Genomic DNA, 25,604 nt, shown 5'->3' with positions numbered 1-25,604 from the left:
TCGTTTTCGCGAAGAGAACAATCGGATGCAAATACGTTACCATAGGGTAGAATATGGTATACATGGTAGCACAAGATTTAGATCCAAGTGGGATTCGGACTGTGAAATGTCCGATGAAGATTAATATTTTTCTTATAAGAAGGTAAGAAGGTAGGGTCATTAAGACCCCCCCCCCCCCCCGGAGGGTTCTTGGGGGTTTGCAACTATATAAATAGCCCTTTCTTTTCTTAATAGACTACACCATATTATTCAATGTCAAGCAGTAGAAACTCACCTTGGTCTTTACTCCTTCCAAAAGAACCAAATAGCAGTGATGATGAAAGTTCAAATCATAGTAGTTTTTCGAGCGATACCAGTGATTTCAAACTAGATGAGCTAAATCCCCACCTTCTTATTGAGCATAATGATGATTTCTGCAGTGTGAAATATTCAGATCCGCGGGAATATTATTGCGGTTTACGTCGAGAATGGTCACATCGGCTTGCCGAATCAGAACGTCTTGTTCGTGACTTAGAAAATCTCAATGCTCCAATCCCAACAAGGTACTCCTTAACCATGCCTCAATTAGGTCTAGAAAGTTGCGAGTTTGCCTTGCAAAGAATTAGAAAGGAAAATAACAGAATGCTGGCAAGACGTTGTAGATTTTACATGCGAAAGTTGGCCGAAGAACAAGCATCATCAACTGGTAGAGAACTAACTGCTACTGAAAAAAGATGTGTCTTAAGAAACCGCCAATATTTTTCTGAGGATGATATTGAGGACTTGTACTCTGATGATGATTAAGAATGTTGTGATTTTAGTTTTAAGTTTAATTTATGATTATGCTGTTATTTTGAAGAATATTAGTATGTTAAGTATTTTCATCTACTCAAGGTTATGAATGAATGGTGCAATTTAATTAAGTTTTTTTTTTTGTATGAATGCTGTCATTTTGAGAAACTTTTGATTAATTATTGATGAACAAATTTAAGTATTCGCAAAGAACTTCAAGATAATGTCGCCGAACCTTCAAACGAAAATGGCGTTCGAGCACTTTTCAGCCACTAAAACGGTCATCCGAACTTTTGCGTATCCTTGATGTATTGATCCTACCTTATTAATCGCATAAAAATAAGTAGGGTTCTATATAAAATATTGATGTTTCGGGGTCACGAAGCATGATTAATCTATGGTCAAAATACGTTAAAAAGACAATGGAAGAAGGGTTAACTAAAAGGGTTGGAAAAAAAAAACAAAGGCACTATAGCGCAGTAAATTACTGCGCTATATAAGTTTTGTTTGCACACTATAGCGCAGTAAATTACTGCGCTATAGCAGTTAACAGCTCTGTCTCCGTTACTGCTATAGCGCAGTAAAATACTGCGCTATAGGTAGTTTTGTAAATTTTTTTATTGGGGTATTTTGGTTCAAAATGATTTTTATAGGGCTATTATGGTTCCGGACTCCACTATAGCCCCGCCCCCTGAGGTAGTTGTTTATATTTTATTTCGGTTTAAGAAAGTTATGCTCAAATGGCTCTGGTGCTACAAACTGGGAAAAGAATGAAAAATTTATGCTTATTCGATAAAATACTATATTAATTTAATATTATATCAACATAATCTCCTTAAAAGTTAATATGGCGGTTGGTCGTGGCGATGGCTAGCAGTGATGGTTATGGCTAGTAGCTAGTGATGATAGTGGTTGACAGTAGTTGCTGGTGGCGGCTGATAGTTGTGATTGATGACAGTTATAGCTAATGATGGTGGTAGAAAATTATGATAGTTGGCTATATATAGTGTTGACTGATATATGGTGGTGATTGGGGGTTGTTGTGGTAATGGTGGTCGGTGGTGATGATTATAAATGATGGCTAATGGTAGTAATTGCTAATGTGTGATTGATAGAGCTTGTGGTTGTGGGTGGTGGGCCGCAGTGACGATAATTGATAATGATGGGCTATGGCGGTAGATGTGAATTGATGGAATAGGTGAACTGCATATTTTTGTAGAATTAAAAATCCTTGAATAGATAACTTAAAGATATTAAACTTGTTGTAGATCTTAATTTCTCTGACTGATTCGCACTTAATGATTAAGTTAGACATAAAAAAAAACAGCCTTGATGATTGAGATTTGAATAATTAAGATTAAGACCAAGTGCAAACAAATGAGGTCTTAATATCTTGGGAAAAGGTGTAAATATACCCCTCAACTTTGTAATTTAGAGTAGATATACTCCTCGTTAAAAAAATGGTGCATATATACCCCTGTTGTTATACAAATGGTGCAAATATGCCCTTTTCGGTGACAATTTTTTTAAAAAATATTTAGCTTGTTTTTTAATTAAAAATGCCACGTGACTTTTAAAAAATAAGTCTACCTACTTTTCTTAGTAGAATTATTTTTTTTAAAGCCACGTGGTAATTTTTTTCTGGTGGGTCGGTTCCGTTTCATTTTTAAAAAGGGTTTAACGTTTTTTTTTTTTAAAGCCAAGGAGATATTTTTTTAAACGAATGAGACAACCCACTAGAAAAAATGGCTCATGTCTAAATATAAGTCTACTAAAAAAAATGGGTAGACTTATATTTGTAAAGTCACGTGAAATTTTCTTAATTAAAAGAAAAGATAAATGATTTTTCTAGAAAAAAAAGGGCAGCGAAGAGGGCATATTTGCACTATCCGTGTAACGGCAGGGCTATATATGAACCATTTTTTTAACAAGGGATATATCTACTATATATCGCAAAATTGAGGGGTATATTTGCGCCTTTGCCCTAATATCTTCAAGATATTATCTATCCAATTTCACCATTAACCACCACTACTGTCATCGCTGCAGCCCACCATTATCAACTACCGCCACCATCGTCAATCACCATACATATATATAGTTAGTCATCACATGCTACTGGCTACCATTTAAAATCATTTTCATCATCAACCATCGAGATCGGGTCACTACCACCATTAGTATCACTATCATCCGCCTCAATTATCATTTGCTACTACCAACTACCTCCATCAACCGTCACTATTAATCACTGTTGTCAGCCACCATCACCGACTTCCACCCTCAGTCATCACCCATAATCACCATTGTTGGCCATTACCATCACCGACCACGATATATATATATATATTTTTTTTGATATAGTAATTATTCTTTGGGACCAGTAGGGGAAGGGCAGAATCTACATCACTACTTATTATGCTGTGCAAATAGGATAAGATGAAGTAATAAAGCATCATGATATGGCATTTCGAAATATACTAGTTATGAATGATCACAAGTAGGGCTGGGCATAAAATACCGAAAACCGAATTACCGAACCGAACCGGCTATTTCGGTATTCGGTAATTCGGTTCGGTATTCGATACTGCAATATAAAATTTGGTATTTCGATTTCGGTATTCGGTATTTACAATTATACCGTTCGGTATTCGGTAAATACCGAATACCGAAATTAAATTACCAATACTATACGTCTGTAGGGCCTAAAGGAGTAAAGGGATAAAGGCCCATTGTAAAAATATTTTAAGTCCAGCCCAAATCCGTAAAAATCAAGTGTAGTCCCTAATAGTCTTAACACTTCAGTACTTCACCACCTTCATCTCATTTCCCTTTCTATTCATCCAAACCCTGAATCACTTTTTCAAGATAAAGTAGAACCATGTCCACTAAGTTGTTCTATCTTCTATGGTGGTCAAGAGGACATGTACATCATGTCATCCGATGATCAAAAAATTGTGTCGTATCCTAGTGTGAGTTCTTTTTTTTAAAACGTCTTCGTGATTTAAAAAAAGGTAATGTGATGGCACTAACTCGTTTTGATGTATTTGTAAATATATCAGTACAGGAAGGAAGGAGGAGGATATGATTCTTGCGGAAACCACCAGCATGATGCTTCTAGAGGAAATTGGTGGCAAGGTATGCACGTTGTTAGACTAATTATGTTGGAATGGTTGCAAGTACTCATGAGTGGAAGCTAAGTTTTTGCAAATTCTTGTGTTCAGGGTCCCTCTATTACTAGAAATATCAGTGACCAATCTTTTTGGTCACTGATATGTGCTCATGTAGTTAATGTTTTTTTTTCTTTCTTGATTTGCTTAGGCTTTTGCCTGTGGACCTTCTTACTCAAGTTTGAGTTTTTATTATTCCTCTGCTTCTTTCTGAGTCCTGATATAGTCTGAGTCCTGATATGGAACCGTAAAATCTAATTGGAATTGCCACACTAGAAATGGAGAGACAAATTATTGTTTCCGAAAAACTAAGGTTGCCTGTTCTGGTGATTGCTATACTTGCTGCTGTGGTGGGGAGCCAAGCCATCATCACTGGAACCTTTTCAATTATTAAACAATGCTCCTCTTTGGGTTGCTTTCCTAAAGTTAAAATAGTGAATACGTCATCAAAAATACATGGACAGATTATATTCCAGAGATCAATTGGACCTTAATGTTACTGTGCTTGGCTGTTACTATTGGCTTCAGAGACACCAAAAGGATGGGCAATGATTCAGGTATGGATGTAATGATATGAATAAGAGAGAGTGAAAGTTTGATTAACCTTCCTAGATCAAGCGTATGCATATCTAATTAAGCGTATGCATATCTAATTAAGTTTTGATCAGAACTTAATCAATTGTTCTTTATATAATTGCATTGTCGAGGTTGGTAGCTTCTTTCTGAATATCAAGTCCCAGCTTCTCTTTTTGATTGTTTTCATCTTATGAGATTGAGAACATAGTACCTTTGACTAAAGTTTTTCTTTAAAATCTCACATTAAGGTTTGGTTTGCAGTCTGAAATCTTTCTTAGCAATCATGTGAGGTATGTTACGAATTTCAAAAAAAATATGTTGTCCTAACAACATTCCTATGTCCCAAATGTATTGGTTAAATTGGCAAGTGAAGGTATTTACGCTACTTAAAAAGGTAGACATAATAAGTTGATTAGGTTGTGCTTATGCCTCTCCTTTGTTCACAAGATCATATTTTGAATTCAAATATTACAAAGATGCAAGCAGTGAGTATAAAAAGGAACAGAAACAATATACCTTGGTAGTTTGCTGGTGAAAATTGTCTAACTAATTTAGTTTCAATACTAATAGTACTGGTTTGGCTGTTGCGAAAAATTGATTTTATGTAACATATTTGTTGTGATTTTCACAGATATTTCCTGAATAAAAAAATATGATTTCTGGATATCATATTTAGTTATCGCAAGGTGCTATGAAACTGTGAAATAACTTAAGGATTTTTAAAGATCTAACTAGCAATTCTGGAACTTTTGTCCAGTTGGTATACAATTTCTGCCCAATTTATTTTAAGAATATGTTGCTGTTGTTACTAATTATATTGACCCCTTGCATAGTATACTTGCATTCTAATACAGTGAACTTCGACTTCAATATGGTATTACCGAATACCGTACCGAACCGAAGTTTGATTTACCGATTACCGAATTACCGAACCCGAACTTTGAAAATACCGAACGCCCAGCCCTGATTACAAGATATATAGAGTTGAATATGTAGTGGTTAAGACAAATTATGAGGCTAATACATAAGTTGTGGCATGTGTGCACGAGTGGCATGTATTAGACTGCTCCACCCTGCAGGTCCACATCTTTATACACCTGCCAAAACATTTGCATATATTTCGTGAAGAATATGCTTGGATTTGCATTGACATTTGAATTTGTCAAATATATAGAGAAGACATTTGAATTTGTTGTCCAAATAGAGATGAAATTTTCCCAAAAGTAACTGCGCTTCTTTTTTAGACATCTAATGTAACTCTAAACGATGACAAAAACTCCAAATTTCACTATGTTAAATAATTGAATTGAAGTGGATATAAGGATGTTACAATATGGATTTGAGAGCTAAGGTATGGAAGAAGAGCTGATGCTTCCAATGGTTGTACCTAGTGCAATTGATCTAGTACACAGCTGTTGGAGAGTTGATTTAGATAAGGACGATACAACTTTCTTAGATTGCAATTCATACCCCTCGAGTTTAGTTTGTTTATATAAGCAATTACCTATTCCTATTGTAATAGTTCATTTAGACCCCTTAGTTAGGATATATATATATATATATATATATATATATATATATATATATAGTTCTTTAACTGTATAATAAGAGTGGGTCATATGGACAACGAAGGGTAATCAGTAATTACAAGCTTCAAGAGATACACCTGTCCGTCCATCTTCAAATGCAAAACAGGTGTCCCGTTTACTCTCTCCATTACTTCCTTATTCTTCATTGTTCCTTTGCTCTTTGATCTTCTTCTTCTTCTTCTTCTGTTGATTATTGGTCTCTATTTCTCTGTATTATTGTTTTTTTATGTTACTTCTTTGCATCCGAGAAGTGTTTCATGAGGTAATTTGTGTTGATTTTGATTTTGAGATTTTAACTTAAGGTTTGAGGTTTATGTTGTAATAACTTAATTAAACTTTCATTTCAGAGCCAGACAATTGAAAGATTTGAAGCTCAGACATGGCTATTGTCAACTGAAACTTATGTACCAGCATAGATTAGACTTGGATATTCCGGAGTAGGTATAATACTTGTCGACTATCTAGTTTAGTTTTTTTTCCATAGGGATACACATATGATTCTATTTTTTTTTATTTTTTTTTTTGCATGTTGGTTAATTTTATCGCCTTCTTTGTTTCTATGTCTGATTCAGCAAAGCCTTTTATTAATTCCACTTTATATCTAATTTCTCTCTGAAACAGTGGCGCCATAGTAATCCTTTGTCCCTTATTGGGTTGTGTTTCTGGATCACACCTCGTATGTCCCTTTTTCCTTCGAAAAGACACCTCTATAAGTCTGTTTACCAATTAGATTTTTAGTGGTGCAAACCGAGCCAAGCTATTACTCATACTGTTCAAAATTTCTACTTTGAGACCACAGTATTAATGTTACACCTTGAAAATTTCCGCGTCGATTACATCGTACGCAAACTAATGTAAGTCCAGAGAGGCTATGATACCCCTACCAGGTTAAAGAAAGACTTGACAGTTATTAAGCATGTACCCTAAAAGTTCTGAGGCTAAGATAATCGAAGAAAGTACTTTTCGTGAAAGTTTGTTGACTGGGCAGAGATACGGCCCAACATATGGACTGTAAAAGTGACATAGGGACGGACCGTATGTCATGTCTGAGAGGCGTAAAACAACATAAGAGATTTGTGCAGAATTTTGGCCAACATACTATCACGCCCCGAACCATGGCCTGGACGTAACACGGCACTCGGTGCCTGACTGCATGTGACCGAGCGAACCACATGGCTTGCTGAATCATCATGATACATAACATATGCGGAATATAACGTGAATGCATGATGAGCCTTTATAAAACATGTTAAGTCATAATACTTAATAAAATACTTGTTTAAACATGAGTGAGCCAAAATGGCTATACGACTCCAAATGTCTGACATGATATAACTGACTTGTCTAGTCTATGAAACCTCTATCATGAGTCTGACTGGAAAACATACTTACTGGGACAAGGCCCCCAGCATACCTTTAGATGCATAATTAATCATAAAATAAACGTTGACTAAACCCCGAATGAGATGGGGCTCACCAATAAGCTGATACGAATGTTGTCCTACTGAGCAGATGTGTCGTCCTGTATATCAGTACCTGCATCGTGAAATGCAGGCCCCCGGGCAATAAAAGGGGACGTCAGCACATTGAATGTACTGGTATGTAAAGCAACCGAAAGAAACAACATGGGACATGAAATAACATGATAAGAACTGAAACTGAAAACCTGGACATGAACATGGGCATGAGTGCATATGTATATATATAACATAAGTAAAAACATGATAAGTAGGGAGAGCAATAACTTATAACCGATCCATGGTCTGGTGCTTGCGTCCCGCCAGCAGAACATTCAGTCCTTGCCAGGGAACATGAGATTTGATAAAATATGAAAGGATCCAATCATTATGAGAGATCGTCCGGAACATGGGTGGAGCGATCCTCATCCTACGGTGGCTACGTAGTTTCAGGCTATCTGAAGCCCTCCTCGGTAATTAATGCAACTCCCAAAACATGAACATGAAAAATAGTGGCACTTGCTGCCCATGGTATATCATGAATCATAACTTGCTTGTACATAGTGTTCATGAATCATAACTTGCTTGTACATGGTTTTCATGAATCATAACTTGCTTGTACATGGTTTTCATGAATCATAACTTGCTTGTACATGGTTTTCATGAATCATAACTTGTTTGTATAGTTTCATAAGATAACTTGTCATAGTCTTGCAAAACATGTTTTTCGTTCATGAGTAATAACAATAGTTCGAAATCATATATATATACTTGTCTTGAAAACATGCTTGTAACTTGCTGGATGAAATCATAAAGTTTCATATAAACATAATGAGAACACATGAGGAAGAATTCATGATTCATGGATTAAGCTAGGATTTCCTAATAACCGTAATGGAAGATTAGGAATGCAATAACGAATATAGATACAAAATTCATGCACATAAATACATAATTACGGGCTACCAATATGTTGGGTTTAATGCCCTAGGATTTGAACTTCATGGATTTTACGAAACGGATCATGGGGAAAAACATAGAGATTCCCACATGTGGATGGAAGTTATACATACCTTAACTTCTTGCTTTTGAGTGTATCACAATGTCCTTCAATCCCTTCAACTTTAATCTATAGCAATACAGGTCATAGGGACTCTATATTAGCAACAATATTCATGTTTTGTTCATCTAAGCATTTTATCAAACACTTGGTGGGCATGAAGCTCCACAACCTTCATTAATGGTGTTTTCTTCCCCCAATCCCCATTCTATTACTTCTAGCTGATTCTACAATCTCAATTAGATGTAATTGACATCATTCTTCATCACTCATATGAATACAACAATCCCAAGTCAACAATCCAAAAACCCTAGCATAGTTCATATAATTTTCTTTATCAAACCCATTTACTATTCTCCCAAGAACTTATCAACACTTTAATCATCAGGAAACATCATAAAACTTACCTTAGTTATTGTAGGAATAAGCCTTGAGTTGAAATGCTTCACTTGAACAAAACCCTAGTTCCACCTTCCATGGAATTTCTTGACTTGAATGGATTTGATGTGTTTCTCACACTTAGTTTTGGTGGATTGATGAAGTGGATCTTTTGTTTCACTTGGATTCTTGCATATGAAGTGTTTGGATGGCTCTAGAGAACCCTTGAGTCGTGTAGGAGAAATGGGAATGAAAAAAAATGGGTTTGGGTCTCTTATTAACATCTTAAAATCTGACCCATCGGGCAATTCTACGCCCATTTTTACGTTCCGTATAATGGTTTTACGGACCGTATAACTCACCGTAAAACCATTCCAGTGATTTGGACATTCTGTGCTCATTTTACGGTGTGTTTTACGTCCCGTATAATGGTTTTACGGACCGTATAACTTACCGTAAAACCATTCCAGTGATTTGGACATTCTGTGCTCATTTTACGGTGGTCTGAGTCAGTTTTACGGACCGTATAATTGTTTTACGGACCGTAAAATTGAACCGTAAAACTGACCAACGAAATATCATTCTCTGTGACCATTTGACGGATCGTATAAATATTTTACGGACCGTCAAAATGTTTTACGGACCGTCAAATGGTCCGTCAAAATTCTTCTGCTCGGACAGTCTGTCGTATAATGGGCATAAATCTTTGCACAGATGTCCGTTTGAGGCCCATAATATACCGTTGGAAAGCTATTTCAAAGGGCTACAACTTTCATCAAGAAAGTTTCCCCAAATTCCAAATTAATAATGGGGTTATGGTCGTTGGAAGTAAGGCCATCTATAAACTCACTTGCAAACATGCCCCGTAGAGTGGTTTTCAACTTTGTTTTGCCCAAAGACTCTTCTCAAGTTTTGATTGGGTTTCAAACACCATTTATACACTACTAAAATTGGGTTCATTATACCCCCATCTTATAATAAAAATCTTAACCCGAATGCACGAGGTGTTACAATATCTCCCCCTTGGGATCATTCGTCCTCGAATGATGGGTCTTGGTAAAGGATATGGTTGGACATAACTTGAATATTTGAACGTGAAGAAACATGACATGGAACATGGAAATCTGACATGACGTAGTTTCATGAAAACATCTGTGCCCAAACATGAGACATGAATAGCGAATACCTGAACTCGAACGTGAAATGTGAGGCATGAATACATAAGGGACATTATAACTCTTCTCCGAAATGTCATTAAGCCATCATTAATTCGATACTCGTAATTCTTTCCCGACATACAACATATACCTTGCTTTTCTTAACAACTTTCGTCTCCTACCTCAAATGTCTTTGAAATCTCATTTAGAATCATTAAATATTACTTCTTACTTGTCAACATGTCGTATACTTCATACCCTTCGTGGGTCTATTCGTGGTATGCTAACGGGAAATTTCCAAGGTGTAACATTCTCCCCCTCTGTTGGAACATTCGTCCTCAAATGTTAATATTCGGGATTCTACAAAAATTTCGCCAGAGTTTCCCCTGTAATATGGCACTACCAACCTGTCACAACAGCCCATAATATCATTGCCTCACAAGGCTACATCATAATAGCACTACAAATTGGCCACACACGACCAAAAACATGAAAAGAAAGCTTACATACCTCAAAATCTTGGGCTTCATCATAAATCTCTTCTGCGGGCTGAAACAAGTATGGTACATGGATTTCATATCCTCCTCGGCTTCCCATGTAGCTTCCTTAACTTTCTAACTCCTCCACAGGACTTTCACTGAGGCTACTTCCTTAGTTCTCAACTTGCGAACTTGACGATCAAGAATGGCTACGGGGATCTCCTCATAGGTGAAGCCATCCTTATCTATTAGAGTATTAGCAGGAACAACCAACGATGGGTCTCCTACACACTTCCTCAACATGGATACATGAAACACTGGGTGTACAGCGGCCAAATCTTGTGGCAACTCAAGTTCATAAGCTACTAGTCCGATCTTTCGTAGAATTTTGTAAGGTCCAATATATCTGAGGCTGAGTTTTCCTTTCTTGCCAAATCTCATGACACCCTTCATGGGTGAGACTTTAAGGAACACCCAATCATCTATTGAAATTTTAAGTCCCTTCGCCTCACATCTGTGTAAGACTTCTGGTGACTCTGAGCAATTTTCAAACGCTCCTGTATTAACTTAACTTTCTCTATAACCTGGTAACCCAAATTTGATCCTAACAACTCTGCTTCGAATCAACCAATTGGTGATCTACACCTTTTGCTTAAAAGGGTTTCCAACAGTGTTATCCCAATACTAGCATGGTAGTTATTTTTGTAAGTAAACTCAATAAGAGGCAGGTGGTCATCCCAATTACCATTGAAATAAAGGACACATGGTTACTGAACTGAATGAATACATGACTACTAAACTACTGAGATACTAAATTGAATGTCTATTGAACTGACTGAAGACTGGCTGACTGAATACTGAGCTAACTGAATATTGGGCTGGCATGAATATGTGAGTACTGGACTGATACCTGAGTACTAAGCTGACATAAATATCTGAGTATTGAACTAACATGAATATCATAACATGAGATCTGAATAGCGTATCTGTCTGACCATTTGTCTGAGGATGAAAAGTTGTGCTAAGGTTCACCTCCGTACCCAAATCCTTTCTGAAATGATTTTTAGAAGTTCGCTGTGAACTGAGCACCAAAATGTAAAATAATGGACACTAAGGTCCCATACAATCCGGAAATTTCATTAACATATGACTTGGCATAATCTTCTTGTTCAATCTGTGGTCTTAGCTGGCAAGAAGTGCGCTGACTTCGTAAGTCTGTCCACAATTACCCAAATTAACTCATGCCTCCTAGTTGAACGAGGTAGACCTAATACAAAGCCCATATTGATCATTTCCCATTTCCAGACAGGAATATCAACATTCTGAGCCAAGCCACCAGGCCTCTGGTGTTCGGCTTTCACCTGCTGACAATTCGGACACTTAGCTACAAAATCTGCCACATCCTTCTTCATATCGTTCCACCAGTAAATCTCCTTGATATCATGATACACCTTAGTGGAACCTGGGTAAATGGAATACCTAGAGTTGTGAGCTTCTAACATGATTCGCTCTCTGAGCCCATCAACATCTGGAACGCATAATCTGCTTCGATATCTCAAGGTACCATTATCTCCCTCCTGTTCAAAAGCTAAGGCTTTCTATTCGTGAATCCCCTCTTTCATCTGCAGCAAGTAGGAATCACCAAACTGCTTCTCTCTAACTTCAATGACCAAGCAGGAATGCCATGTTCTGGGCAATAACTCCACCCACTTCGGAGTCTGAAAGTCGAATTCCTAGCTTGGAGAAGTAGTGAAATTCTTTCACCTTAGTTCTCTTGTCTGCCTAAATCATGAGTTGTACTTCCCATACTTGATTTTTTTTTTTTTGAGATACTTCCTAAAATACTCATAGTACGGTTGTACGCTAAGTCTTTTACGAGCACCTTAGATATTAGAGTCTTGTGCAATGGCACTACCCTTATGACACATAACTGGGCATGATCTCATAGCTTTTCTGTGATCGCCTAATCGATAGTAATTGAACTTGACACGATTCGTTCGACGATCATTCTACTCACTTCGGGTTTCCTCTAAGATAAGGCATATTCCTTATAGATACTATCTCATTATGCCAACTTAACTGAACTGAGGTTCTTCATATCTCATACTAACCCTTCGGGTCTCCAATTATCTCACTGGACTTATTGGCGATTTATGCATCTCCCCCTTAGACTAAGGCTAACATCTTATACTTACAAATTATTCCCTTTTGATGGGATCAAATTAACATTCCTTATCTTCTGTAATTCCTTTGTACTCTACAACACTGACGACTCTTTCGGCTTAACTGGTTTCTTCTTCCACTAATCACTCTTCTCTGAACTTAACTTAAGCCCTTGGTTTCTAACACACATTCGGATGTATCCGAACTGTCACCCACTCAAGGTGTTCATCTGAATAGGAAATCAAATTATATTTCTCAAGGTCAGCCGTACTCGTAACTTAGTCAAATCTTATCATTACTGTTGACATGGCTTTTCCAGACATATTACGAACTTATATCTTATTCTCCTTCTATTTCTAGGAAAACATTTGGCAGAGTTTCCTCTGTATTTCTTACTATCCCAAAACCTGCACGCAGGAAATACCAACAACGCCTCATAAGGCCAACATATATACATATATCATATCATATCTTAGCCACACATGGCTCCCAATTTTGACAACAGTATAAAAATGATGAACTTACCTCATATGTCCAACTCAAACTGTACCTGTTACACTTTCCTGTTTATTTTTCCTTTCAATCTTTAACTGTAAATGGAATGGGTCCTGATGACCTCCGGTAGAAAACTGTCTACCACCACTCCCTTGAGATCCTCCATGATTTATCTTTTTCCTGTTGTATTCCATTCTCCTTTCTCAAGAACATCATTATCATTCAACATACCATTCATTCCACTATACCCCTTCTCGGGCAACTTACATTGTATTCCACTTTCAATAGCACTTGAAGTCTCATTTGTTACCAGTAAGTACTGCACAATTGTACCCCCTATGGGTAAACATCCTTACTTGGACCTTGAATTTTCTGTTCATCTCCTGCGCATTCGAATCGTACGTAATTCGAGAGGAAGAGAAGTTTCTTATTGCTCTAAGCTTCATGGCACGATCTAGAGCAGATAGAAATGACACAATCCTGAATGTCTTGGTGGTCAACTGTTTATATGTGTGGCGCGCACACACATATAAAAGTGACCCCACTGGACACGGTTTCATAGACTCCCTAAGACTCTTGAACCTAGGCTCTGATACCAAGTTTTGTCACGCCCCGAACCATGGCCTGGACGTAACACGGCACTCGGTGCCTGACTGCATGTGACCGAGCGAACCACATGGCTTGCTGAATCATCATGATACATAACATATGCGGAATATAACGTGAATGCATGATGAGCCTTTATAAAACATGTTAAGTCATAATACTTAATAAAATACTTGTTTAAACATGAGTGAGCCAAAATGGCTATACGACTCCAAATGTCTGACATGATATAACTGACTTGTCTAGTCTATGAAACCTCTATCATGAGTCTGACTGGAAAACATACTTACTGGGACAAGGCCCCCAGCATACCTTTAGATGCATAATTAATCATAAAATAAACGTTGACTAAACCCCGAATGAGATGGGGCTCACCAATAAGCTGATACGAATGTTGTCCTACTGAGCAGATGTGTCGTCCTGTATATCAGTACCTGCATCGTGAAATGCAGGCCCCCGGGCAATAAAAGGGGACGTCAGCACATTGAATGTACTGGTATGTAAAGCAACCGAAAGAAACAACATGGGACATGAAATAACATGATAAGAACTGAAACTGAAAACCTGGACATGAACATGGGCATGAGTGCATATGTATATATATAACATAAGTAAAAACATGATAAGTAGGGAGAGCAATAACTTATAACCGATCCATGGTCTGGTGCTTGCGTCCCGCCAGCAGAACACTCAGTCCTTGCCAGGGAACATGAGATTTGATAAAATATGAAAGGATCCAATCATTATGAGAGATCGTCCGGAACATGGGTGGAGCGATCCTCATCCTACGGTGGCTACGTAGTTTCAGGCTATCTGAAGCCCTCCTCGGTAATTAATGCAACTCCCAAAACATGAATATGAAAAATAGTGGCACTTGCTGCCCATGGTATATCATGAATCATAACTTGCTTGTACATAGTGTTCATGAATCATAACTTGCTTGTACATGATTTTCATGAATCATAACTTGCTTGTACATGGTTTTCATGAATCATAACTTGCTTGTACATGGTTTTCATGAATCATAACTTGCTTGTATAGTTTCATAAGATAACTTGTCATAGTCTTGCAAAACATGTTTTTCGTTCATGAGTAATAACAATAGTTCGAAATCATATATATATACTTGTCTTGAAAACATGCTTGTAACTTGCTGGATGAAATCATAAAGTTTCATATAAACATAATGAGAACACATGAGGAAGAATTCATGATTCATGGATTAAGCTAGGATTTCCTAATAACCGTAATGGAAGATTAGGAATGCAATAACGAATATAGATACAAAATTCATGCACATAAATACATAATTACGGGCTACCAATATGTTGGGTTTAATGCCCTAGGATTTGAACTTCATGGATTTTACGAAACGGATCATGGGGAAAAACATAGAGATTCCCACATGTGGATGGAAGTTATACATACCTTAACTTCCTGCTTTTGAGTGTATCACAATGTCCTTCAATCCCTTCAACTTTAATCTATAGCAATACAGGTCATAGGGACTCTATATTAGCAACAATATTCATGTTTTGTTCATCTAAGCATTTTATGAAACACTTGGTGGGCATGAAGCTCCACAACCTTCATTAATGGTGTTTTCTTCCCCCAATCCCCATTCTATTACTTCTAGCTGATTCTACAATCTCAATTAGATGTAACTGACATCATTCTTCATCACCCATATGAATACAACAATCCCAAGTCAACAATCCAAAAACCCTAGCATAGTTCATATAATTTTCTTTATCAAACCAATTTACTATTCTCCCAAGAACTTATCAACACTTTAATCATCAGGAAACATCATAAAACTTACCTTATTTATTGTAGGAATAAGCCTTGAGTTGAAATGCTTCACTTGAACAAAACCCTAGTTCCACCTTCCATGGAATTTCTTGACTTGAATGGATTTGATGTGTTTCTCACACTTAGTTTTGGTGGATTGATGAAGTGGATCTTTTGTTTCACTTGGATTCTTGCATATGAAGTGTTTGGATGGCTCTAGAGAACCCTTGAGTCGTGTAGGAGAAATGGGAATGAAAAAAAATGGGTTTGGGTCTCTTATTAACATCTTAAAATCTGACCCATCGGGCAATTCTACGCCCATTTTTACGTTCCGTATAATGGTTTTACGGACCGTATAACTCACCGTAAAACCATTCCAGTGATTTGGACATTCTGTGCTCATTTTACGGTGTGTTTTACGTCCCGTATAATGGTTTTACGGACCGTATAACTTACCGTAAAACCATTCCAGTGATTTGGACATTCTGTGCTCATTTTACGGTGGTCTGAGTCAATTTTACGGACCGTATAATTGTTTTACGGACCGTAAAATTGAACCGTCAAACTGACCAACGAAATATCATTCTCTGTGACCATTTGACGGATCGTATAAATATTTTACGGACCGTCAAAATGTTTTACGGACCGTCAAATGGTCCGTCAAAATTCTTCTGCTCGGACAGTCTGTCGTATAATGGGCATAAATCTTTGCACAGATGTCCGTTTGAGGCCCATAATATACCGTTGGAAAGCTATTTCAAAGGGATACAACTTTCATCAATAAAGTTTCCCAAAATTCCAAATTAATAATGGGGTTATGGTCGTTGGAAGTAAGGCCATCTATAAACTCACTTGCAAACATGCCCCGTAGAGTGGTTTTCAACTTTGTTTTGCCCAAAGACTCTTCTCAAGTTTTGATTGGGTTTCAAACACCATTTATACACTACTAAAATTGGGTTCATTATACCCCCATCTTATAATAAAAATCTTAACCCGAATGCACGAGGTGTTACACATACGATCAGACATACGGACCGTAAGTATGACATATGAACCGTATGTCCACCGTAAGTTGGTGTCGGTGGAAAAGTTCCAAGTTACATATATATTTGGCCCACTTCGTTTTATTTTTCCATTTTTCATCACCAACAGACCCTAAATACTCCCAAAAACCCTCTCCACACCTCTAGAACCTTCTCCACACTTCATTTACATAAATCCAAGGCAAATCAAAGATCAACAACATTAATCGAAGGAAAACAAGTGCAAGGAAGCTCTTTAGGATTGTTAGAAGTCAAGAATTTCTTTGGAAGTGGAGCTAGGGTTTTCTTCAAGTGAAGCATTTCCATCCAAAACCCATTTCTACACAATCAAAGGTGAGTTTTATGATCATTTCATGTTAATTAGAATATTAAAGGGTTGAAAGACTTGGATTATGAAAGAAAGTAGCAAATGGGTTACAAATATAAGAATAGTGGTATTCTTGAATAGTAGTTTGACATGGATCATGATTCTTGAGGTATTATGAGTGAAATATTGTTGTAAATAATACAAATGATGTTAAGGAGGTATTATATGAGAATGAATACGATGTTATGCCATAACTATGGTCATGAATCATTTTGGTAAGGAATTATGGGAATTGACTAATGTCGAACTTGACAAAGTTATTGATTATGATATTATGAATGTTGTTATTGATGTTGGGAGTTGTTATAGCATATGGAGGAAGTTGTAGAAACAAAGGAGATGCTGCCCAATTTTCATTAGCTTTAGCTTAAGCTTAAGTATGTTTCCGATTATCTAATCTTAGTACGAATTCCCTTGAAAGTAGAATTACGAACTTGGAAGGAAGCGGTTAGTCGGCAAGTTAGAAAGGCGAAAAGGTATGTGAGGCTAGTCCCTTATTTTTCTAAGATATGATTCCTATGACATGACTTACTCTATTTTTCCATGACTTTCTTACATTCCATCAACTATGAGCCTATGACTATTAAGAACTTCTCACGAGATAAAGCTAAGAGATATGTTATGAAAATGACAACGATGCCGATGAGTCTAAGTCTAGAGATTCCAAAGCTTATGATATGATATTCTTATGAAATTAATGATCCATATATGATTCCTTGTTGTTGACTCACCTCATAATGCTAGTTCCTTCAAGGTGAGATATGATGATCATGACTACTCCATAATGGAATCGAGGGTTCTCGACCTTACGTCACCCCGATAGAGTTATAGCTGTATCTAAGTTCTTATGTATGGCTTATGATAAGTAAATGATGACGAGATTACACCGTGCCTAGATGGCCGGACATGTCACCGCGAAGGTGGCCTGCATACGATTACACCGTGCCTAGATGGCCGGACATGTCACTGCGAAGGCGGGCTGCATACGATTACACCGTGCCCAGATGGCCGGACATGACACCACTAGTGGGCGGCATGTGATGGTTACCCAGACGCGGGCTAACGATGATGATATATTTGATATGCATACATGTGTTTCTATTTAAAGTTAAGCAGACTTAGTATTCGCCTTAAGAGGCAATTGACGTACAGGTTATATCATCACCTCATGTTCCATTATTTTTATATTATGTTAGTATTATTCATGCCTTACATACTCAATACATTTATCGTACTGATGTCCTTTCTTTTATGAACGCTGTGTTCATGCCCACAGGTAGACAGGGAGGTGGCCCAGATTTCTAGGAGCTACTCAACAGATTTGCAGGAGCACTCCACTATTTTGGAGGTGCCATCTTGAGATATTATCTTTGTGTGTATGTATTTTGGGCATGATAGGGTCCAGTCCCGTCATTATGTCTAGTACTCTAGTAGAGGCTTGTAGATACGTACGCGTGGGTAGTAGATGTCTCATGATGACTACATTGTATATTTGTATATCATTTTGATAGCCCGAGGGGCTTATGCACATGAGTGTAGATACTTTTTGGAGTGCTAATAAGTGGTGCTCGGTAGTCAGCTCCAGGTACCCGTCACGCCCCCCTAGTCGGGTCGTGACAATTAATGCTACTGTAAGAATTTAAAAGCTTATTTTTGGTAAAAAGGGGCTTTCCTTGTGATGGCATTTACAGCTGATTAGTAACAGGGAATTTGAATACCATATGTTTGTTTTTTGTTCGAGCACCGGTGGCATGAAAAAATTAGAACAACAAGCGGACCTACAATTTCAAGGTTTAACCACGTACTCTTCTTCTTTTGACCTGTGGTAGCTGGTATGTCACTTTTTCAAACTATTTAGACCATGTTCCAAGTCAATAGCAACCACTGGAAAGTGTAACAGGCATAATACCCTTTGGTGAACTAATCTTGGCTTCTTTGGACATGATATATGAATTTATTAAGCGTACAATACTTGTCTTTGTCTAAAATTGGTTTTAAAATTCAGAAAAACTTATTCAGAAAGGAAGCAAATTCAATGTTGAGTCAACAAATGGATGGCTCAAGCTTAAATTTCTTGTCAAATTTGTCATAGAAAGATTGAGCTAAACTTTATTTTGCAAATAAGAACTTACAGGGAAGTTTCCGGTGGACAAATGGGGGCAATTGAAACTTTAGAATATGAAATTTAGTTGTACTAAAAATGTTACGATGTCAGAAGATGAGAAGTTGTAGAAAGAGGCTAAGAGCATGCCATGGAATGAGCGATTAAGCACAAAAATTGAATGATCCGAAATGATGCTAACATTGACCTATCCGCTGTCTACCACTCCATTATTGATCACAAGGACCTATGCTTATGTGATTCGGTTAGTATTTACTTCAGTTAGGCCATTTGCTTTAATTTTTTGTTACACGTTTCCTTGTGTTTCACCGAGACTGCCAGTTTTGCTTCCTTCTATTTATTCTGTTTACTCTATATAAGATAACTTAAGCTAATTCAAGTTTAATTCAAATTTATTTACTTGATAACTACTATTTTGCCAACAATATCGGCTAATACTTTGTATACAACACCAAGAAAAAAATCAACAACTACTGCATTGAGGTGTTATGTATTTGTGAAGATCTTTATTTATAACCCTTTATTTCCTTTGTTGGTGACATGTGTTATAAGCTTCCACTTTAGGTGTGCAACTGGATTCCACCGTCTTTACAACCCTTTTTCTTCTTGTTTTGTTTCTTTTATCTCTCCCTGTTTCACGCTCGGTGGCTTTTGTTCATGAACATTCAATTTTGCTTCATACACTAGCATTAGCTTTATTCCCATGTTCTAATTGGATTTACCTGTTGCAGGTGAGCTTTGGTTTTAAACTTTTCTATTGCTTTCGGTGCTTTTCCCTTATGGTCATACGGAGGAAATTTTTCACAAGCTCTAACATTTGATGTATGCTTTTGAAGGTGATTGATTTTCTTCCTTTTTAAGTTTTTGACTGAAATAGTCTGGTCTCTTCTTTAAGAACAATACAAATGTATTTGAGATTTCGGATAAAGTTGATAAGTTCGTATTACCAACTTATTTCTTCTTTAATCTTAGATTTTTTTTATGTTTTGATTGAGAAAATAGTGTATTTAATGTTGTTTACTTCTATTTTACAGGTTTTATATGTTTGAGAAGAGTATTAAAAGAAACCAAGTAAAAACAAGTTTTATATGTTTGAGAAGAGCATTGGAAGAAACCAAGTAAAAACAAGTCAAAAAGGAGCTAAAATGAAGAAAATGGAAAAATTGGTTAGAGGTGCAAAAAGTGGCCAGATTTGTAAATCTGAAATCTGAAAATTTGGGGGTTATTTTCGTAACTTTTTATTGGGAAATTTTTGGAAACCTTAAAAGCAACTCTTTGAAGACAATATCATCATCTTTGGCCATTTCATACATGTCTTGGAGAGCTTAGGGTTCTTACACTCACACTTGGGGAATGAAGATTTGAAGACTTTTGATGTGAATTTCTTAATCCTTTATTCATTTCTTCTTTTCCTAGCTATGTATTGACTATTTAAGTGTGCAGTACTCAATTCCATTACTTGAAACTTGTTTATGAAAATATACATTGTTAAAGTTTTGGATGAAACAATTGTTATGCTTATGTATTGAATGATGTTTATCTCTAATGAAGTGGGTCATTGTTTCTTTAATTGATCTTATTTTTTAATGTTTCTCAAGAGATTAGCTAATCCTAGGACTCACCCATTTACTTCGATTTGAGCTCGTAAGAGGAAAATTGAGGTTGAGAAAGATTAATTAACAAGGATTTGGTGCTTTAAACCCCATCTAATAACTTGAGCTAGGAATAGGAAAGTCAACTTGAGATTCAATTGGTAGTGCTTAATATCATAACTTGAGATTCAATTGGTAGTGCTTAATATCACACTCTAAAGCTTGGAAAAGTTTAGAGTGAAATTCATTGATTTAGTTGGAAGACTTTCAGTGAGATTTTAGAAACCATTATCTATTAACATAAACTCGCTCTTAGTTGTAAAATCGTAAAATACATTGGATCGTTACTTTAGTGTAAATTCCCTTGTATCCATGTTTGTGGCCATTGATCATTTTACTTGCTTTCTAGGTTAATTTTGTCTTTGTTAGTTTTTAAATTAAAAACCAAATATTGAAAATGTGTTTGGCTTAGCTTAGTCGGTGACAAATCCTTAACTTTCTTAATCGCCTTTATATTGTTCTCCGTGGGATCGACTGTGACTCATAGCTGGGTAAATTATATTGCAACGACCTATGTACACTTTCTTTTTGAAGAGTGAATTTGGACTAACGTCTTTGATCTGCATTCTGTATGTTCTCCTATCGTTTGTTGTACAAGGAAAAAAAATCTTATTCTGCCAGTAGAATGGAAAAACATCAACATTGATGATGATTCTCTTACTGAAATCTCCAACAAATGTCTAATATTACGACATATTACAAGTTCTGGATTACCTTTTTTTTTTTTTTGCATATTTCGGAATGAATTTGATTTATTTCCTGTTTATGTAAGATTACAATCGCATTGAACTAGAGCAATTATGTTGATTTGTCTATATTTCTTTTGGATTCATGTGTTTCTATAACTCATGTTTTTGAAGGTTGATTTTCTTGGACTTTGCAGGTATGCATTTTCTACTTAGTCCGTCAAGCACTTAACATGTTGGTGAGCTTACTTACTATCTAATCTTGTTTATATCATAGAAATTTTGAGTAGATATGAAGCTTAGTTACTGTCTAATTTTGGACCCGACAAGGCATTTTGAGCTTACCCTATGAGAATCTCTTCCATCCAGTCAAGTATAGTCATAGAAATTAACAAATTTAGATCTCATGTGTGATTATTTCAGCACCTCAGTTGTTATTTTCAAAGAGTAGGATAAATTGTTGACTTAATTATTCTTGCTTATTTGCTTTTGCTTCTCTTCTTGAGTAGAAAGAAGAGAGAGGGTAAATTTATGCAGTAAAAACTTCCGTTGCTCACTAATTGAGAAAAGAAAAGAAAACAAGTTAATCTTTTCATCCTAATTATTTAGACAATTAATATTTCGTGTCCATGATTCTGAGTGGCTGACCAGCTTTTGCTGACAAACAATTTTGACTGGCTTTCTATTAATTACTATAAGCTATAGTACGTAGTTTTATTAGATTATATAATTCTACACACTCATAAAGTAGCTTTACTTTGTAATCTTCTTCTTCTTTTATTAAAGTAAAGGTTTATTTTACCTTGTAATCTTTCATTGAATTAGGGGTTGCTACATTCATAATTTCGACTAGCACATTTTATTGCATCTTGCTCATATATTTGGTTGTTCTTATTATGAACAGAGGATGATACCATCATTCTCACCAAGGTTAAAGTATCTCTGCTGGTGTTATTCCATCAGCATGTTTATGATCATGAATGCCTTTTTCATAGAAGTGAACGAATAGAATCTGCCAGACTCCCTCGGTTAGCAATACTGCTTGTTGATTGCTCATTTTCAGTGATTACGATTTTGCGATTGAACAATCCTAATTTGAAAAGGCTTCAACTACTTTTGGGCGTTATTGATGAAACTTTTCATTTTTTATGTTAGATAGAAACCAGTATAACAAAGTTCTCTTTCCTACCCAAATATGTTTCTCTTGTGGCACTACAATCAAATTACAAGGTTGCACATATAGAGAAAGTTCACCAAAGATATGAGATACGGGCTGTCTTGGACAGTTGAAAGCGCAAAATGCATCAAAATAGTGCCTGACAGAGGCCACGGAGGAAAAGAGAGTTCTTTCGTTAATTATTTGCTAATTATACAACTACAAGTTGCTGAAAGTCGATTGACATATAAATAAAAAGATCTTTACACTAATGCATTAATGGTATAAAACTGGTTAAGTAAAAAATCAAAGATATTAAACATAGAGTTTTAAGGCTGGGAGAAACAAGTACTCTTTTGGCAAAAGTTTGATCGATTATATCTCGAATATGTTGTCTTTAATCAAAACCTGATGAGTTATAGCATTTCATAGTTTTGATGATTGACAAACTATCCAAGGACCAGGTCCTCCATCAGGTCCCATAAGAGCGGTGCACGGTACTTAACAGCTGTAAAGCTACTGCATTTTTCAAGCAGAACTGCAGCAGCACAGCTGTATGTATGATAGAATTGAAAGTCCTTGAAACATCACTATTCATGGTCACATGTTTATCACAAGCTCTCTATTTGGTCTCATAGTTATACAGCATGTTGGGCATTATTTGACCTAACACTTACAAATCTGAAAAGGTATATTTCTCTCAAGTGTGGTGGCTACCTTTCTCAAGGTGCCCACGAGAACAAGATCTCAATAATCAAAGGGACCAGTTCCTGCCACTGAAGTCATTTGAAGTCCTTAGGATAGTTGAGTCTTGTTTCATGTTCTTAATTTGTATTCCTACACTGCTTGTCAAGAAGCATCATAGTAGGACAGATTTCAATCTTAGTAACTTTGTTCTCTTGGCTAGAGTTAGATAAGTATCAGTTAGGTCGTTTGGCTAGAGGTAGTCAGGACTTGGAGATTTGCAATAGAGTTATTGTAAAGGTGCTTATAATGGGTGTATTGTAAGGGTTAGGGATTAAGAGTTTAATTCCTAGGTTGTAATAGGTTGTAATCTGAGGTTGATCAGTTTAGTGAAGTTGGAAATCCTTCTAAGGTACGTCATGGTTTTTAATCCCTTGAGCAAGGAGTTTTCAACGTAAATATCTTGCCTTATTTACTTTCCATTAGTATTTGTGAAAATAGTTCAGGAACCAGGCCCCCTAGACTGCTTTGAGTACGCTCTTAGGTTGTGAACTAGCTAACAGTGAACTCATAGGTTCTATCAACTAGTATCAGAGCGGATTCTTTCTAAAAGATTAACACTTAGAAAGGATCTTTCTCATGGATAGTTCATCAAACCTAGAACCTAGAGGAAGGAAATTATTTCACAAGACCACCAAGATAAAATAGAAAGCACTATAGATGGTGGAAGGCAAGGATGCATATTTTTATAGAGATGGAGAATGGTGAGTCCATTCAAGATCTGGAAAGAAGGCAGCCAAATAAAGAGGAAAACCTGGTTCTCAAGCCTACTAAAAGTAACTCAAGCAGTGACGACTACAATATGGCGTATCTCACTCAAAGTTTTCGAAAGATGGTTCGAAGATATGGTGAGGTCCCAAAGCAAGGAACTCTTAGCAGGAGCTTAAAAGGAAGACATTGCTGTTACAAGTGTGAGAAACATGGACACTTCATTAAAGAGTGTCCTTTTCATAAGCTTGACTATCACAAAACAATATTGAAAAGGTGTTTGTGAGGTACCAGGTCCCTAATAAGAAATCCATCAGAAGTAATGATGTGACAACTTGATTCAGCAAGCTGTGGCTGGCTGGGGAGACTTCTCCAGTAAATCTAAAGATGTAAATGACTAAGGAGACATATCTATGATTGTTGTTGTCAATGAACCTTCAGAATATGAGTCAACCTTTACACTCATAGCCAGATCTGTTGCTAACAATGATGATGAGAATGTTGAGGTAAATTTTCTCGAAGTTCAGAAAAACTTGAAAAATTGCTCTCAGAAAAAACTGACGTCATTGGAAAATATGCTAGTGGATGCCTTTCACATCCTCATGAAAAAAAATGATTTAAATGAAGAAATTTGTGGATTAGAACATGAAAAGGATGACTTGGTAGTCTCCATTGTAGATCTGAAGGAACAAGTTGTTAAAGTAAGAAAAGAGACATCTCTGTTAAAGACTCAAATGAAAAAATGGGTGAATACTCCGAAGAAAGAAAATGAGATTCGTGAAACTCAACTTGAGCATAAAAATGAGCTTAAGAAAATCAAAGTGATTTTTGAGTTAGATGAGAGTAAACAACTACAGGAGGATATAATGAAGGTTAAAGCCGATCCTGATAAGTCACTTTGTTGCACCTGGTCTACTGATGAAATTGCTTCTATGTACAAGAGAGATGGTGGCACGCAGGTGATTAACTTGCATAAGGCAAAAATCCCCTACAACTCACATTGGAAGCATGTTACCACCTCTGAATATTGGCGATGCACTTACTGCGGCCAAACATGCCTTCTTAAAGATGGAACCAAAGCCCAAATTCAAGTTGTTCAGATAAATAAGAAATGTCTTGAAAAGGAATTTAGAACAGAGGGACCTGTTCCTCAAAAGAGAAAAATTGTTCTACTTGCACGGACTAAAAGAAACTTAATTCACTCGTTCTATCATTTTAGGGGACACCAAAAAAGTTTGGGTTCCTAAATCTAATGAATGGAAGAATGAATGATTTTCTCTCACTAAGGCCTTCTAAGATGGGAGTGTTTCTTCTGAAAATGACAAGAAAAGATATATTCTTGGTATTGGCAATTGGCGAGACACTCTCCCATGCAATTGAAAAGTTGTCTTATGTGAATGGCTTGAAGTATACTCTAAGTCTGTCCCAAATCTG

The 25,604-nt window shown here is 36.6% G+C and overlaps 2 long non-coding RNA genes across 2 annotated transcripts; both read left to right on the top strand.

Annotated features, from left to right (window-relative positions):
• Nucleotides 1–5,819: 5,819 nt before the first annotated feature.
• Nucleotides 5,820–18,749, top strand: LOC132617710 (uncharacterized). The gene is made up of 3 exons (XR_009573812.1): nt 5,820–6,212; nt 6,454–6,547; nt 18,379–18,749. It is a non-coding gene; the product is annotated as an uncharacterized LOC132617710 (long non-coding RNA).
• A 1,200-nt stretch (nt 18,750–19,949) lies between these two features.
• On the top strand, nt 19,950–23,201 carry LOC132618504 (uncharacterized). Its single transcript, XR_009574150.1, has 3 exons — nt 19,950–20,060; nt 20,259–20,600; nt 21,760–23,201. It is a non-coding gene; the product is annotated as an uncharacterized LOC132618504 (long non-coding RNA).
• The last annotated feature ends 2,403 nt before the right edge of the window (nt 23,202–25,604 follow it).

Source organism: Lycium barbarum, chromosome 11 (genome assembly GCF_019175385.1).
Source record: "Lycium barbarum isolate Lr01 chromosome 11, ASM1917538v2, whole genome shotgun sequence".
In the NCBI taxonomy this organism is placed as follows: Eukaryota; Viridiplantae; Streptophyta; class Magnoliopsida; order Solanales; family Solanaceae; genus Lycium; species Lycium barbarum.
The sequence above is the reverse complement of the archived record's forward strand: the minus strand, read 5'-3'. Positions and strand labels throughout refer to the sequence as shown.